This window comes from Delphinus delphis, chromosome 2 (assembly GCF_949987515.2).
Source record: "Delphinus delphis chromosome 2, mDelDel1.2, whole genome shotgun sequence".
Taxonomy (NCBI): domain Eukaryota; kingdom Metazoa; phylum Chordata; class Mammalia; order Artiodactyla; family Delphinidae; genus Delphinus; species Delphinus delphis.
In genome coordinates, this window is record NC_082684.1 from 35,062,193 (window position 1) to 35,078,545 (window position 16,353).

A 16,353-nucleotide genomic window follows, 5' to 3' on the forward strand; every position below is an offset into this window, starting at 1 on the left:
ATTTCCTTTCTCCATTTAGTAATTTTAAAGAAGCGTCCTCCAGTGGTACAGTGTATAAACTCCAGTATAGACAGATCAAGAAAACTTAAGTCCTACCAACATGTAAAATTTACACAACTGTTAATGAATACCTTGATTTATCTGACTTTATAAACACTTTGGTTCACAAAATCTTATGTTCAGTTTCCTTGTTTATTTTTAAGAAAAATGTTAATGTCAAAGAAAAATAATCCAAAATGATTTAGTTTGTAACAATGCTGGAGTTATTCCCAGAAACATGCAAGGCTGCATCAACATTTAAAAATTAATCAGTGTAATTCACCATATTAACAGATTAAAGAAAAAAATTCAAATGGTCACCTCAATAGATGCAGAAAAGCATCTGACAAAATTCAACATCCATTCATGATTTAAAAAAAAAAAAAACCCAAACCCTCAGCAACCTCAGAACAGAAGAAAACTTCCTTAACCTGATTTAGAGAATCTACAAAATGACCTATATCTAACATTATATTTTAAAGGTGAAAGACTGAATGCTTTAAGATTGTGAACAAGGCAAGGATGTTCCCTTTCAACACTCCTAATCAATATCTCACTGGAACTCCTAGACTTTAAAGTCAAGAAAAAGAAAAGACATACATATTAGAAAGAAACATTTCTCTATTCATAGATGACATGACTATCTCCAGAAACATTACTCTATTCATAGATGACATGACTATATCCTTAGACAAATGCCATGCCAAGAAATATACAGGAAAAAGCTCCTAAAAGTTATAAATGAGTTTAGTAAAAACGCAGGATACAAAGTCAACATACAAAAATCAATTATACTAGCAATGATCAATTGGAAACCCAAGTTTTTAAAAATGATCATTTACAATAGGACTAAAAAACTGAAATGCTTAGGTATACATCTAATATTTGCAGGATCTACATGTTGAAAACTACAAAACATTCATGAAAGAAATCAAAGACTTAAACAAATGGAGAGAAATACCATGTTCGTAGATTGGAAAACTGCCTTGTTAAGATGTCAATTATCAAGTTAATCTATAGATTTAATACAGTCTCAATCAAAATCCTAGCAGAATTTTTTTTGATATATCAACAAGCTGATTCTAAAATTTAAGCAAAAGAACTAAAAGAGCTAAAACAGTTTTGAAGGAAAAACAAGTTGGAGAACTCACATTACCTGATTTCAAGCCTTAATTTTAAAGCTGTATTAATCAAGACACTATGATATTGGCAAAAAAATAGATCAATGGAACACAGGAGTCTAGAAATAGACCCACACAAATGTAGTCAAATGGTTTTTGACCAAGAGACAAAGGCAATTCAATGGAGAAGAATAGTCTTTTCAACAAATGGTCATGGAACAACTGAATAAACGAAACTCAACCTAAACCTTTCTTTATACAAAAATTAACTCAGGACTTCCCTGGTGGCACAGTGGTTAAGAATCCGCCTGCCAATGCAGGGGACATGGGTTTGAGGCCTGGTCCAGGAAGATCCCACATGCCACGGAGCAACAAAGCCTGTGGGCCACAACTACTGAGCCTACGCTCTAGAGTCCAAGAGCCACAAATACTGAGTCCGCATGCCTAGAACCCGTGCTCCTCAACAAGAGAAGCCACCGCAATGAGAAGCCCACACACCACAACCAAGAGTAGCCCCTGCTCGCCACAACTAGGGAAAGCCTGCGCACAACAACGAAGACCCAACGCAGCCAAAAATAAAAAGAAGAAAATTCAATTTAAAAATGGGAGAAGATTTGGAATTTGGACACTTCACCGAAGAAGATATACAGATGGCAAATAAGCAAAGAAGAGATGATCATCATCATTATTCATGAGAAAAATGCAAATAAAAACCCCAATGAAATACTGCTATATACCTATTAGAGTGACTAAAATTAAAAAGGTTGATCATACCAAGTGTTGATGAGGATGTAAAGTAACTGGAACACTCATACACTGCCAGTGGGACTACAATTCAGCCTCTTTGGAAAACCAGTTTTACAGTGTATAGTTTCCTATGCTGCTTTAACAAATTACCACACATTTAGTGGCTTAAAACAACATAAATTTATTATTCTCAGGTTCTGTAGGTTAAATATCTGACACAGGGCTCTCTGGGCTAAAATCAAGTTGCTGGCAGAGCTACAGTCTTTTCTGGGAGTTCTAAAGGTTAATCCATTTCCTGGCCTTTTCCTGCTTTTAGAGACCACCGCATTCCTTAGCTTGTGCCCCAAATTCTCCAAACTCAAAACTAAGAACTCTGCATTTCTGTCCCTGCTTTCATTGTTACATCTTTCTGACTCTATCTTCTCTTTCCCCTTTAAGGACCGTCAGGATACACCAGCACAGCATCTGGATAATCCCAGGATAAACTCCCTATTTTAAAGTCAGTTGATTAATTCCATCTGCAACTTTCATTCACCTTTGCCATGTAACCTAATTTATTCACAGGTTCTAGGGATTAGAACATCTTTGTGGGCCATTATTCAGCCCACCACAGTTTTTTCTTTAAATAAACATACACTTCCCAGAAATTTCACTTGAAGGTGCTTATCCAAGAGAAATGAAGGCTTATGTTCACGTAAAAACCTGTTGGCAAAGATTTATAGCAGCTTTATTCATAGTCCAAACAAACAAACAAAAAACTCAAATGTCCTTCAACTGGTGGATGGATAAATAAATTGTGATACATCCATACAATGGAATACTACATTCAGCAATACAACAGAAGGAACTGCTGATACACTCAACAACATGGACGGCCATTCAGATGTATTACGCTAAATGAAAGAAGCCAGACTCAAAAGGCTAAACACTGTATGATTCCATTACCTGATATTCTAGAAAAGACAAACTACAGGGAAAGACAACATCAGATGCCAGGGGTTAAGGGTGGGGGAAGAGCTGACTACAAAAGAGCAGCTCAAGGAAATTGCAGGTGCTGGAACTGTTGTGTATCTTGACTTTGGTAGTTGCACAGCTCTATGCATTTGTCAAGACAACTGTACAACAAAAAGAGTTAATTTCACTTCACGTAAATTAAAAATAAAGTTAAAACCTCTGTGAAAGAAGGAAAATAATTATATCATTTGTCACCCATCAGATTGGCACAAATTTAAAAATCTGACAATGCCAATCTGACAATTCCAAGTTTGGACAAGGATGACTCATATACTGTTGGCAGGTATGTAAATTGTTACAACTTTAGAGGATAATTTGGCTGCAGCTAGTAAAGTTGAAAATGCACATCAACCTATGGCCCAGCAATTCATTCTAGGGAAAACTTCACAAATGTGCTTAAGGGGATATGCACAGGGATGTTCATTAAACATTGTTTGAAATATTGAAAAACTGAAAACAACCCTTCAGTCAGGGAATGAATTAATTGTGGTTAGTGGTTATTTAAAAAAGAAAAGGAAAGAAAATGCAAGATGGAAAAAAAAATCAAAGAAGGGTAACTTATTGGTTTGTTTATTTAACAACAGTATATAGTCAAAAGAACAGTGTACTTGGAATCTGAAGGCAAGCATATTAGCACTTAGTTCCAACTCTGCCACTAATTAGTCTGTCTATAAACCTCACCTTCCTTTTCCTGGAAAATGAAGAGGTTAGACTATACAAAGACTAAGATTATTTCCAACTCAACAAGAACACTGATACAAAAAAATGGACCAACTTTCTTGGCATGTCTGTGATGAGCTTTTTAATCATATAATAATAATTTAGAAAGACCATACAAACTCCTAAACTCACCCTACTGACTTGGGTAACCTTCATATCCTTTTGCATTTTAACATTCTAAACAAGTTAATATTAATGAGTCCACCTTGTCAAGTTCAGATCAGTCTGGCCAAAAGTCATTGAAGTACATGGTAAGATTTACTTGATTTTGTTTTAACAAAGATAAAATGACAAATTGCTTTCCGTATTTTTTGCCTGTTTCACCTACAGAGTTCCTACATTATAATTTAATAGCTTTCACCTGCTACAATAGTATAGACAGCCTTTTAAAACTTATAGGGACTTCCTAGTGGCACAGCGGTTAAGAATCCGCCTGCCAATGCAGGGGACATGGGTTCCAGCCCTGGTCCGGGAAGATCCCACATGAGCAGAGAAACTAAGTAAGCCCGTGCGCCACAACTACTGAGCCTGCGCTCTAGAGCCCGCGTGCCACAACTACTGAGCCCGCAAGCCACAACCACTGAAGCCTGCACGCCTAGAGCCCGTGCTCCTCAACATGAGAAGCCACCGCAATGAGAAGCCCGCACACCGCAACGAAGAGTAGCCCCCGCTCGCTGCAACTAAAGAAAGCCTGCTCTCGGCAACGAAGACCCAACGCAGCAATTAAAAAAAAATTGTAATATGCCAAGTCCACAGGAATCTAGTAAAAAATCAGTAGTTCATAATCCAAAAAGCTTATTTAACAATTTCATTATCCCAGTACTAATACTTCAAAGACACTAATAACCAACATGCCATTTGTTCCTATTGCAAAATTTATTACGTTATTAATTTCCGGTATAATCCAAAGGCATAATTAGAATACTATCATTAACATATACGCTTAAAAAAAACAGAAATATTAACTCCTTTCACCTTGTCATTAAAATCAAACTTTCAAAATTCTTGTGCTACAGGCTTTCCAAATCTAAATTCTCACAATCCTAAACGAGTATGGAGACAAAACACACACTATGTACTACGAGAAACCTTCTGGCTATCAGATTTTAATTTCAGCGCCAAATGCCAAGAAAAACCTTTCGACCGAAACCTAAATTCGAACACCTTACCGTATGTCAATCAACTAAACAGAGGTGAGTTATTATCATTAGGAAGTTACATAATTTGCACCAAAGATTGTTTAAAGCCTCTCATTAAAAGCAGCTTAAAACAATTTACAGGCTTCAAAGCTCACCTTGCAAACTTAGAGTAAATTATCAGAAACCATGAAGAAGATTAGGCTCTTCTTGAAATGGTTACGAGGAAGCAAGTTGTTTATTTGTTTAAAGAATGCAGCGAGCAGCCGAATACCAGCAGCTGAGTCGGGCAGAGAAACGCCAACTACATTCCGTCTTCTAAAGAAAAGTGTTCTTCGCCCCGCCGATCTCCCGGACCCTGCCTGGAGGGAGTCAGGAGAGTCGCGAACTCGGGAGCGCGGGCGCAGAGAGAAGGCGCCTCCCTGCACCTCGGGCCGGCCGGGCAGGAGCCCCCGCCGAGGTGAGTCGTTCACCAAGCCAGAGGGAGCGGGCACCGCCAGACAGCGTTCCTCCGAGGGACAAAGGTTGGGCTCACGCCCTCCGCTGCCGGCCCGGCGCCGGCTGCCTGCAGCAGCCCGGGGTCCCGCCCGGGCCCGGCGCGTGGGGGAGGGGGTGAGCCCGGCTGCCCCTCCCCCGGCCGCTCGCTGGGACCTGTTGATTAAGACCTCCACACCGAGCCGCTGCCGATCCGCCTCTTACCTCCGCGCCACGGCGGCCGCCGCTTCTCCCGCCCTGGCCTCTCCCAAACACTGCAGAAACGACAGTTCCCCCGCGGCACTTAAAATACCGGATAAAGAATCCAGAAACTCGCGATTCCCCACCTCACAATCCTTAGTCCCCGCCCCCGCCCCACCGCCAGTCGCCGCCGTCGCCGCAGCCGCCCCCGCCGCCCCCAGCGACTCCACCTCGAGACCGCGCACGCGCTCCCGGCGCTGTTAGGCAGAGAGCCTGGCGCGGTTCGCCCAATCCCGAGCCGGCGCGGAGAAAGGGCCCGCTCATTGGTCCGCTCCGCAGCTCCGGGGGCCGGATCGCACACGCACTCGTGCGCCTCAAGTGGAAAAAGCGAAGTTCTTCGCGCTCAGTCGCTGGGGAACAGCTTTCGGCTTGAGTCTGCGGGCCAGGTTGTGGGAGGACGTGAGGTTTCCTTAAGACGCAATGGGCGGGTTAACGCTCTTGCAGACCTTTCTTCTCTCCCTGAATGTCTGTCAGCTCCTGAAGAAAATCTGATTCCTCTTGAGGCGACTCCTCGTGTCCTGTGAAACACATCACACAATATAACATTTGTGTAAAAAAGAACCACGACATACCTGAACACCTGGATGTGTGTAGTGTCCCACAAAAGAGTTCTCTGCTACCACGGAAGACGCCACAAAGCTAGTACGTAGGACCGAGTTCTGAAAACCAGACAGGAAGGTGCCAAGGGCCACAGCTGTTTCACAAAACTCAAGTCCCTGGCTCAACCCACATCCAACGCAAGGAAATCCAGATAAAGAGTCTTCAGGATTCCCTAGAAACAGCCATATCCAAAAAGGAAAAAAAAAAAAAAAAAGGTTTGCGTGTGTGTGAAGAGAGACCTAGTTCATTTTCTAAGTTCTTAAATGCATAAAATAAGTAATAATTCAAGAAATTTCCTTTGGTTCCTCAATGAATTTTTTTCCCCTTTAGCTCGGGGTTTCTCAACCTCAGCGCTATTGGCATTTGGACCAAATAATTCTTTCTTTGGGGACTGTCCTGTGCAATTTAGGATGTGTAGCAGCACCCCTGCTCTCTTACCCACTAGATACCAGCAGCACCACTACCCCCATTTGTGACCCTCAAAAATGCCTCTAAACGTTGCCAAAGATCTTCTGGGGGATAAACTCACTTCCATTTGAGAACCACTGATCTAGCTGTTCAAAGAAACGGCCTCCTTATAAAGTAGTCTCTCTACCCATCCCTTCCAATTGCCTGGCCTCAAGCACTTTTGCAAAAGACCCCACCCAAATGAACCCTCCAGCTACCTAGCCTTGCTTCCCCAGCTGCTTGGACTCCTCTGTCACAGAGCCCCATCCTAATAAAATGCTGACAACTCTCTGAGATAGCAGCTACTGACCTCAAAATATGTGGAAATTCCTTTGTGAAATGCTATACAAATGTTAATTATTATCTTTACTTTCTAAAGGTATTTTCATCTTAAAAAAGGGTAGAACCTATGGCAAATAAAAAGTTTATTCTCTGGTAAATAGAGCCATTCCCGGAATCCCCAAATCACTCAAATTACTGGTCTCGTGTGCAAAAAATGAAGGATAGCTGGAAGAATGGAAGGTATAGAAACTGGAGGCAAGGTGATTGGATTTGAGTTTCAGCTTTGAAATTAACTAGTTCTGTGATATGGGTGCGTGACAAGTTTCCTGGGCCTAAATTTTCTCATGTGTAAATTAACAAGTTAACTACTTTTTCTTTTTTCTAGTTTTAAGATTCTAGAAGCCTCTGCTTGTGTAATCTAACATGGATAGCATAGGGAGTTAAGAAAATATAATATTCATCCCAAAATAGAATGAAATGGGCAATCTGTGGTTTAAACCCTCCTGTCAGAAGGCACTTTACCCACTGAATCACCCTGGCAAATTTATAACTAAGTACTTTGGATGAATAATGAAAGTCAAACTGTAAAATCAAGTGAATGGTGCAGAGTAACCATAGTAAATACCCTTCCTCCTTCCTCATCTTGGCATCTGTTCAGTCTATCATCTGACAACAGCTTCTATTACATGTTGATGTAATAAAATGTTGTGCTGTTTATTTCATTAAAGGCTTGGGGGAAATATATTAATATTGCATTTCAGATATTTTCAGCAGGTCTGAAATCTCAGTTTTCAAGATTCATTAACGGTTATATGTGAAATTCTTAACTAAGGCTATTATATCCCTTTGGTCTTATCACCTCTGTGTACTAGTGAAATCTGAGTTTTCGTAACTGAATTAATAGCCTAATCACCTTATAATTGTATGAACCAGATGATCAGAAATAATGTAAATTAAAAGAAGAATACTCACTGATTCAGATATGAGAAGTTATGAAACAACAAATTAGTAGGTACATTAATTATTAAACAAATATCTAAAATTTTTATCAATGCAAAAAAAAAAAACCAGAAAGCAAACCAACAAACCATGAACTTTTCTAATTTAATTGGGTTTAGTTATTATTATTTTGATATTTTATAGTACTTCTTAACCTTTCATAAACCTACCTAAAAATATTATGTCCCTAAGCTAAGAACACTATGCAGTTGTTGCCATGTGGAATGGGAGGTCCCACTGTCTGCAGTTAGCATCAGTATCATTCAGTATAGGTCAGTAGCATTCAACTCAATTGACTTTACTAAATATTCACTCATTAATTTAAAAAATGTATACTGAGTACTTCCTATGTGCTTAGAACTGGGCTATAGGGAATCAAAACATGTGAGAGCTCCTGTCCTGGACTATAAAAAGGTGAGGAAAGGGAAAAGTAAGGCAAGTTCATATAGGTAAGATACAAGGGAAAATATGGTAAATGAAAATAAGGTGCTCTACGGACTTAGAGAAAGGTAGTCTTATACTAAGAGAAACTTTACTAACTTCTAACGACAGGGGGGTAGAGAGAGGGACAGAGAGTAAACTACAATGAAAATACCCACAGTAACAGGAAAACCGAGATCTTACACATGGCTTTAGAAAGATAGATATAAAATTTTTAATCAATTTGAATGACTGAGTACAGTCCACAGAGACAAACATGGGCTCATATGGGAACAGCAAGTAGTCTACAATAACTTCAGGGTAGGATATTCAATATATAGGATATTAGTCATTTATCACACTTTTATTTGTACCCTTCTTAGCTGGTCCTTTGCTACGCTGAAGATGTATATATAAATAAAACATGACCCAGGAAAATTTTTATTTTGGAGAGAGGTAGTAGGCAAATTTGGAGCTTGGAAATTTTTCTAATGAAGGGAAGTCCAAGACTGAATGCCAAGAGAAAGGAAATCAAATTTGTTCTCCTTGAAAAAGGGCTATAAAGTGACCCACATCTTTTTCCTCACCAAGCTCCAATCAAATCTCTATTTTGTTAGTGTGTTAATCTCACCTGTCACTTTGATTCATATCCATATGTGAATACCTGTCTGAGACTGAGTCTGGAGTGGTACCTGTGCTGAACTCCAAAGAGCTGAACTCTAATGCCTCTTCTAGCCTCTCTTGCACTCACTCTGACTGAGATTTAACTCCACCACTGAGTCAAAACAGCCTTTCTCAAGAGCAACTTTCCTAAATGCAAAGGGCAATGCTCAGTCCTCATCTTCCTTGACCTGCCAGCAGCGTTTGACACTGTTGAGCATTTTCTCCATTTTATCCTCTGGGCTCCCGAAGTACCACTCTAGCTTCTTGTCCTACCCACTGCATCCTTCTGTTCAGTCTTCTTCGCTGGTTCTTTTTTATATCCCCCTGAATGCTAAAAGTTGGGGTGTCCCAGGGCTCTCACATGGAATATTTTACTTCTCTGTCTGCCTGGGTTTGAACAAACAGCCCTAACATTTACTAGCTGTTTAATCAGAAGAAAGTTACTTAATTTCTCTAAGACTCAATTTCCTCATCTATAAATTGAGAATAATAAAATTAGCTACCTCCAGTGGTTATAGGGACTAAATGAAATGTATACGTAAAGTGCTTAGAACAGTGCCCGACACTGTATGCATTAACTACTTGTCCTTATTCTTTTTTTTTTTTCATTCAGTCACCAAAATCATTTATTATAATGATATATTTAATCATTTGGCTTAGTTTTGTTAAATTTTTTCTTAATTTAATTTATTTTTTATACAACAAGTTCTTATTAGTTACCTATTTTATACATATTAGTGTATATATGTCAATTCCAATCTCCCAATTCATCCCACAACCACCAGTATCCCCGTCACATTCCCCCCTTGGTGTCCATACGTTTGTTCTCTATATCTCTGTCTCTATTTCTGCCTTGCAAACTGGTTCATCTGTACCATTTATCTAGGTTCCACATATATGCATTAATATACGATATTTGTTTTTCTCTTTCTGACTGACTTCACTCTTTAGGACAGTCTCTAGATCCATCCATGTCTCTAAAAATGACCAAATTTCATTCATTTTTATGGCTGAGTAATATTCCATTGTGTATATATATATATATATATATATATATATATATATATATATCACAACTGCTTTAACCATTCATCTGTCGATGGGCATTTAGGTTGCATCCATGACCTGGCTATTGTAAATAGTGCTGCAATGAACACTGGGGTGCATGTGTCTTTTTGAATTATGGTTTTCTCTGGATATATGCCCAGTAGTGGGATTCTTAGGTCATATGGTAACTCTATTTTAGTTTTGTAAGGAACCTCCATACTGTTCTCCATAGTGGCTGTATCAACTTACATTCCCACCAACAGTGCAAGAGTGTACCTTTTCTCCACACCCTCTCCAACATTTGTTGTTAGTAGATTTTCTGATGATGCCCATTCTAACTGGTGTGAGGTGATACGTCATTGTAGTTTTGATTTGCATTTCTCTAATAATTAGTGATGTTGAGCAGCTTTTCATGTACTTCTTGGCCATCTGTATGTCTTCTTTGGAGAAATGTCTATTTAGCTCTTCTGCCCATTTTTGGATTGGGTTGTTTGTGTTTTTAATACCGAGCTGCATGAGCTGTTTATATATTTTGGAGATTAATCCTTTGTCTATTGATTGGTTTGCAAATATTTTCTCCCATTCTGAGGGTTGTCTTTTCGTTTTGTTTATGGTTTCCTTTGCTGTGCAAAAGCTTTTAAGTTTCATTAGGTCCCATTTGTTTATTTTTGCTTTTATTCCCATTACTCTAGGAGATGGATCAAAAAAGATCTTGCTGTGATTTATGTCAAATAGTGTTCTGCCTATGTTTTCCTCTAAGAGTTTTACACTGTCTGGTCTTACATTTAGGTCTCTAATCCATTTTGAGCTTATTTTTGTGTATGGTGTTAGGGAGTGTTCTAATTTCATTCTTTTACCTGTAGCTGTCCAGTTTTCCCAGCACCACTTATTGAAGACACTGTCTTTTCTCCACTGTATACCCTTGCCTCCTTTGTCATAGATTAGTTGACCATAGGTGTGTGAGTTTATCTCTGGGCTTTCTATCCTGTTCCATTGATCTATATTTCTGTTTTTGCACCAGTACCATATTGTCTTGATTACTGTAGCTTTGTAGTATAGTCTGAAGTCAGAGTCTGATTCCTCCAGCTCCATTTTTTCCCCTCAAGACTGCTTTGGCTATTTGGGGTCTTTTGTGTATCCATACAAATTTTAAGATTTTTTTGTTCTAGTTTTGTAAAAAATGCCACTGATTATTTGATAGGGATTACATTGAACCTGTAGATTGCTTTGGGTAGTATAGTCATTTTCACAATATTGATTCTTCCAATCCAAGAACATGGTATATCTCTCCATCTGTTTGTATCATCTTTGATTTCTTTCATCAGTGTCTTATAGTTTTCTGCGTACAGGTCTTTTGTCTCCCTAGGTAGGTTTATTCCTAGGTATTTTATTCTTTTTCTTGCAATGGTGAATGGGATTGTTTCCTTAATTTCTATTTCTAAAGTTTCGTTGTTAGTGTATAGGAATGCAAGAGATTTCTGTGCATTAATTTTGTATCCTGCAACTTTACCAAATTCATTGATTAGCTCTAGTAGTTTTCTGGTGGCATCTTTTGGATTTGCTATGTATAGTATCACATCATCTGCAAAAACTGACAGTTTTACTTCTTCTTTTCCAATATGTATTCCTTTTATTTCCTTTTCTTCTCTGATTGCTGTGGCTAGGACTTCCAAAACTGTGTTGAATGATACTGGCAAGAGTGGACATCCTTGTTCCTGATCTTAGAGGAAATGTTTTCAGTTTTTCACCATTGAGAATGATGTTTGTTGTGGGTTTGTCATATATGGCCTTTATTATGTTGGGGTAGGTTCCCTCTATGCCCACTATCTGGAGAGTTTCATATCATATTCAGCATAATGGGTGCTGAATTTTGTCAAAAGCTTTTTCTGCATCTATTGAGATGATCATATGGTTTTTATTCTTCAATTCGTTGATGTGGTGTATCACATTGATTGATTTGCGTATATTGAAGAATCCTTGCATCCCTGGGATAAATCCCACTTGATCGTGGTGTATGATCCTTTTAATGTGCTGTTGGATTCTGTTTGCTAGTATTTTGTTGAGGATTTTTGCATCTATATTCATCAGTGATATTGGTCTGTAATTTTCTTTTTTTGTAGTATCTTTATTTGGTTTTGGTATCAGAGTGATGGTGGCCTTGTAGAATGAGTTTGGAAGTATTCCTTCCTCTGCTGTATTTTGGAAGAGTTTGAAAAGGATGGGTGTTAGCTCTTCTCTAAATGTTTGATAGAATTCACCTGTGAAGCCATCTGGTCCTGGACTTTTGTTTGTTAGAAGATTTTTAATCACAGTTTCAATTTCATTACTTGTGATTGGTCTGTTCATACTTTCTAATTCTTCTTGGTTCAGTCTTGGAAGGTTATACCTTTCTATGAATTTGTCCATTTCTTTCAGGTTGTCCATTTTATTGGCATAGAGTTGCTTTCTAAGAATTTGTCCATTTCTTTCAGGTTGTCCATTTTATTGGCATAGAGTAGTAGTCTCTTATGGTCCTTTGTATTACTGTGGTGTATGTTGTAACTTCTCCTTTTTCATTTCTAATTTTATTGATTTGAGTCCTCTCCCTCTTTTTCTTGATGAGTCTGGCCAAAGATTTATCAATTTTGTTTATCTTCTCAAAGAACCAGCTTTTAGTTTTATTGATCTTTGCTATTGTTTTGTTTCTATTTCATTTATTTCTGCTCTGATCTTTATGATTTCCTTCTACTAACTTAGGATTTTGTTTGTTCTTCTTTCTCTAGTTCCTGCAGGCGTAAGGTTAGATTGTTTTAGATTTTTCTTGTTTCTTGAGGTAGGATTCTATCGCTATAAACTTCCCTCTTAGTACTGCTTCTGCTGCATCCCATAGGTTTTGGATCATCGTGTTTTCATTGTCATTTGTCTGTAGGTATTTTTTGATTTCCACTTTCATTTCTTCAGTGATCTCTTGGTTATTTAGTAACGTATTGTTTAGCCTCCATGTTTTTGTGTTTTTTACCATTTTTTTCCCTGTGATTGATTTCTAATCTCATAGCGTTGTAGTCAGAAAAGATGCTTGATGTGATTTCAATTTTCTTAAAGTTACCAAGGCTTGATTTGATCTATCTAGGAGAATATTCAGTGTGCACTTGAGAAGAAAGTGTAATCTGCTGGTTTTGGATGCAGTGTCCTATAAATATCCATGAACTATATCTGGTCTATTGTGTCATTTAAAGCTTGTGTTTCTTTATTAATTTTCTGTCTGGATGATCTGTCCATTGGTGTAAGTAAAGTGTTAAAGTCCCCCACTATTATTGTGTTACTGTCGATTTCCTCTTTTATAGCTGTTAGCAGTTGCCTTATGTATTGAGGTGCTCCTATGTAGTGTGCATTTATATTTATAATTGTTATATCTTCTTCTTGGATTGATCCCTTGATCATTATGTAGTGTCCTTCCTTGTCTCTTGTAACATTCTTTATTTCAAAGTCTATTTTATCGATATGGGTATTGCTACTCCTCTTTCCTTTGATATCCATATGCATGGAATATCATTTTCCATCCTCTCACTTTCAGTCTGTATGTGTCGTAGGTCTGAAGTGGGTCTCTTGTAGACAGCATATACACGGCTCTTGTTTTTGTATCCATTTAGGGAGCCTGTGTCTTTTGGTTGGAGCATTTAATCCATTCACATTTAAGGTAATTATCGATATATATGTTTCTATTACCATTTTCTTAATTGTTATGGGTTTGTTTTGGTGGGTCTTTTTCTTCTCTTGTGTTTCCTGCTTAGAGAAGTTCCTTTAGCATTTGTTGTTGATCTGGTTTGGTGGTGCTGAATTCTCTTGGCTTTTGCTTGTCTGTAAAGCTTTTGATTTCTCCATTGAATCTGAATGAGATCCTTGCCGGGTAGAGTAATCTTGGTTGTAGGTTCTTCCCTTTCATCACTTTAAATATATCGTGCCACTCCCTTCTGGCTTGTAGAGTTTCTGGTTAGAAATCAGCTGTTAACCTTATGGGAGTTCCCTTGTATGTTATTTTTTCATTTTTCCCCTGTTGCTTTCAATAATTTTTCTTTGTTTTTAATTTTTGTCAGTTTAATTACTATGTGTCTTGGCACGTTTCTCCTTGGATTTATCCTGCTTGGGACTCTTTGTGCTTCCTGGACTTGGATGGCTATTTCTTTTCCCGTCCTAGGGAAGTTTTCGACTATAACCTCTTCCAATATTTTCTCAGGTCCTTTCTCTCTCTCTTCTCCTTCTGGGACCTCTATAATGTGAATGTTGTTTCATTTAATGTTGTCCCAGAGGTCTCTTAGGCTGTCTTCTTTCCTTTCATTCCTTTTTCTTTATTCTGTTACATGGCAGTGAATTCCACCATTCTGTCTTCCAGTTCATTTATCCGTCCTTTTGCCTCAGTTATTCTGTTATTGATTCCTTTTAGTGTATTTTTCATTTCAGTTATTGTATTGTTCATCTCTGTTTGTTTGTCCTTTAATTCTTCTAGGTGTTTGTTCTTTAATTCTACTCAGTCTTTGTTAAATGTTTCTTGCATCTTCCCTTTCTTTACCTCCATTCTTTTTCTGAGGTCCTGGATCATCTTCACTATCATTATTCTGAATTCTTTTTTGGAAGGTTTCCTATCTCCACTTGATTTAGTTGTTTTTCTGGGATTTTATCTTATTCCTTCATCTGGTACATAGTCCTCTGCCTTTTCATTTCATCTCTTTCTGTAAATGTGGTTTTTGTTCCACAGGCTGCAGGATTGTAGTTCTTCTTGCTTCTGCTGTCTGCCCTCTGCTGGATGAGGCTGTCTAAGAGGCTTGTGCAAGCTTCCTGATGGGAGGGACTGATGGTGGGTAGAGCTGAGTGTTGCTCTGGTGTGCAGAGCTCAGTAAAACTTTAATCCGCTTGTCTGCTGTTGGGTGGAGCTCATTCCCTCCCTGTTGGTTATTTGGCCTGATGTGACCCAGCACTGAAGCCTACCTGGCTCTTTGGTCAGGCTAATGGTGGACTCTCGGAGGGCTCACGCCAAGTAGTACTTCCCAGAACTTCTGCTGCCAGTGTCCTTGACCCCATGCTGAGCCACAGTCACTCCCCACCTCTGCAGGAGACTCTCCAATACTAGCAGGTAGGTCTGGTTCAGTCTGCCATGGGGTCACTGCGCCTTCCCCTGGGTCCTCATGTGCACACTACTTTGTGTGTGCCCTCGAAGAGTGGAGTGTCTGTTTCCCCCATTCCTTTCAAAGTCCTGCAATCAAATTCCACTAGCCTTCTAAGTCTGATTCTCTAGGAATGCCTCCTCCCATTGTCAATCCCCAGGTTGGGAAGCCTGATGTGGGTTCAGAACCTTCACTCCCATGGGTGGACTTCTGTGGTATAAGTGTTCTCCAGTTTGTGAGTCACCCACCCAGCAATTATGGGATTTGATTATATTGTGATTGCGCCCCTCCTACTGTCTGATTGTGGCTTCTCCTTTGTCTTTGGATGTGGGCTATCTTTTTTTGGTGAGTCCCAGTGCCTTCCTGTCAATGATTGTTCAGCAGTTATTTGTGATGCGGGTGCTCTCACAAGAGGGAGTGAGCACACATCCTTCTACTCCGCCATCTCTACTCTGCCAGATTTTCCTAAATCTCACAGTGAAGAAAGTCCAGCCCAGCCATGCTGTTGTCCAGACTGCCTTTGGACCCTGTCTGTAACATCAGCCCTTCCCTCAGTCTCCAGCCTGCCCACCTGCCCACCCACCCTGTGTCTCTGGACTCACCAGACCCCCAGGCTCATAAGCCAAGGTTTAAAATAAATCTCTCTCTCTCTCTCTCTCACATACACATACATACACACACACACACACACACACACACACCCCCTCCTGGTTCTGTTTCTCTGAAGCACCCTGTCTAACACAGGACTCTTAGAGGCACTAAGAGAGATCTACAAGGAAAAAAAACTACTTGTCCTTATTCATATTATCATGTTCTTTATCACTCATTTCCTACATGATTTTGTCTAGTCTCAGTGGCTTTAAATTCCATCTTTACACCATAAACTCTAAGTTTATCTCTAGCCTGAACTTCTGCCCTAAACTCCAGAATCACCTATTCAACTGTTGGCTCAAAATCTCCATTTGAATTTCTAATGAGCATTACAAATTTAACACGTCAAACTTTCATTTTCATCCAGTTTTCTTCATTTCAGTATATGGTAATGCCACTATTCCAGTTGTTCAGGCTTTCTTTACCATTGAACTTCTGATCCATCAGGAAATACTTTTATTTCTACCTTCCAAATGTTTCCAGACTCTAACCACTTTTTTAAAAAATTAATTAATTTATTTTGGCTGTGTTGGGCTTCGTTGCTGTGCACAGGCTTTCTCTAATTGCAGTGAGCGGGGGCTACTCTTCATTGCG

At 39.2% G+C, this 16,353-nt stretch overlaps 1 protein-coding gene across 4 annotated transcripts in view; it reads right to left on the reverse strand.

Annotated features, from left to right (window-relative positions):
• Positions 1 to 5,589, reverse strand: part of PALS1 (protein associated with LIN7 1, MAGUK p55 family member) — a 103,113-nt gene extending 97,524 nt beyond the window's left edge. For all 4 annotated transcript variants that reach the window (XM_060004368.1, XM_060004366.1, XM_060004367.1 and 1 more), the window contains exon 1: positions 5,477 to 5,589. The gene's annotated coding sequence lies outside the window, so the exon portion shown is untranslated. The remainder of the gene's footprint in view (positions 1 to 5,476) is intronic.
• Positions 5,590 to 16,353: the final 10,764 nt, after the last annotated feature.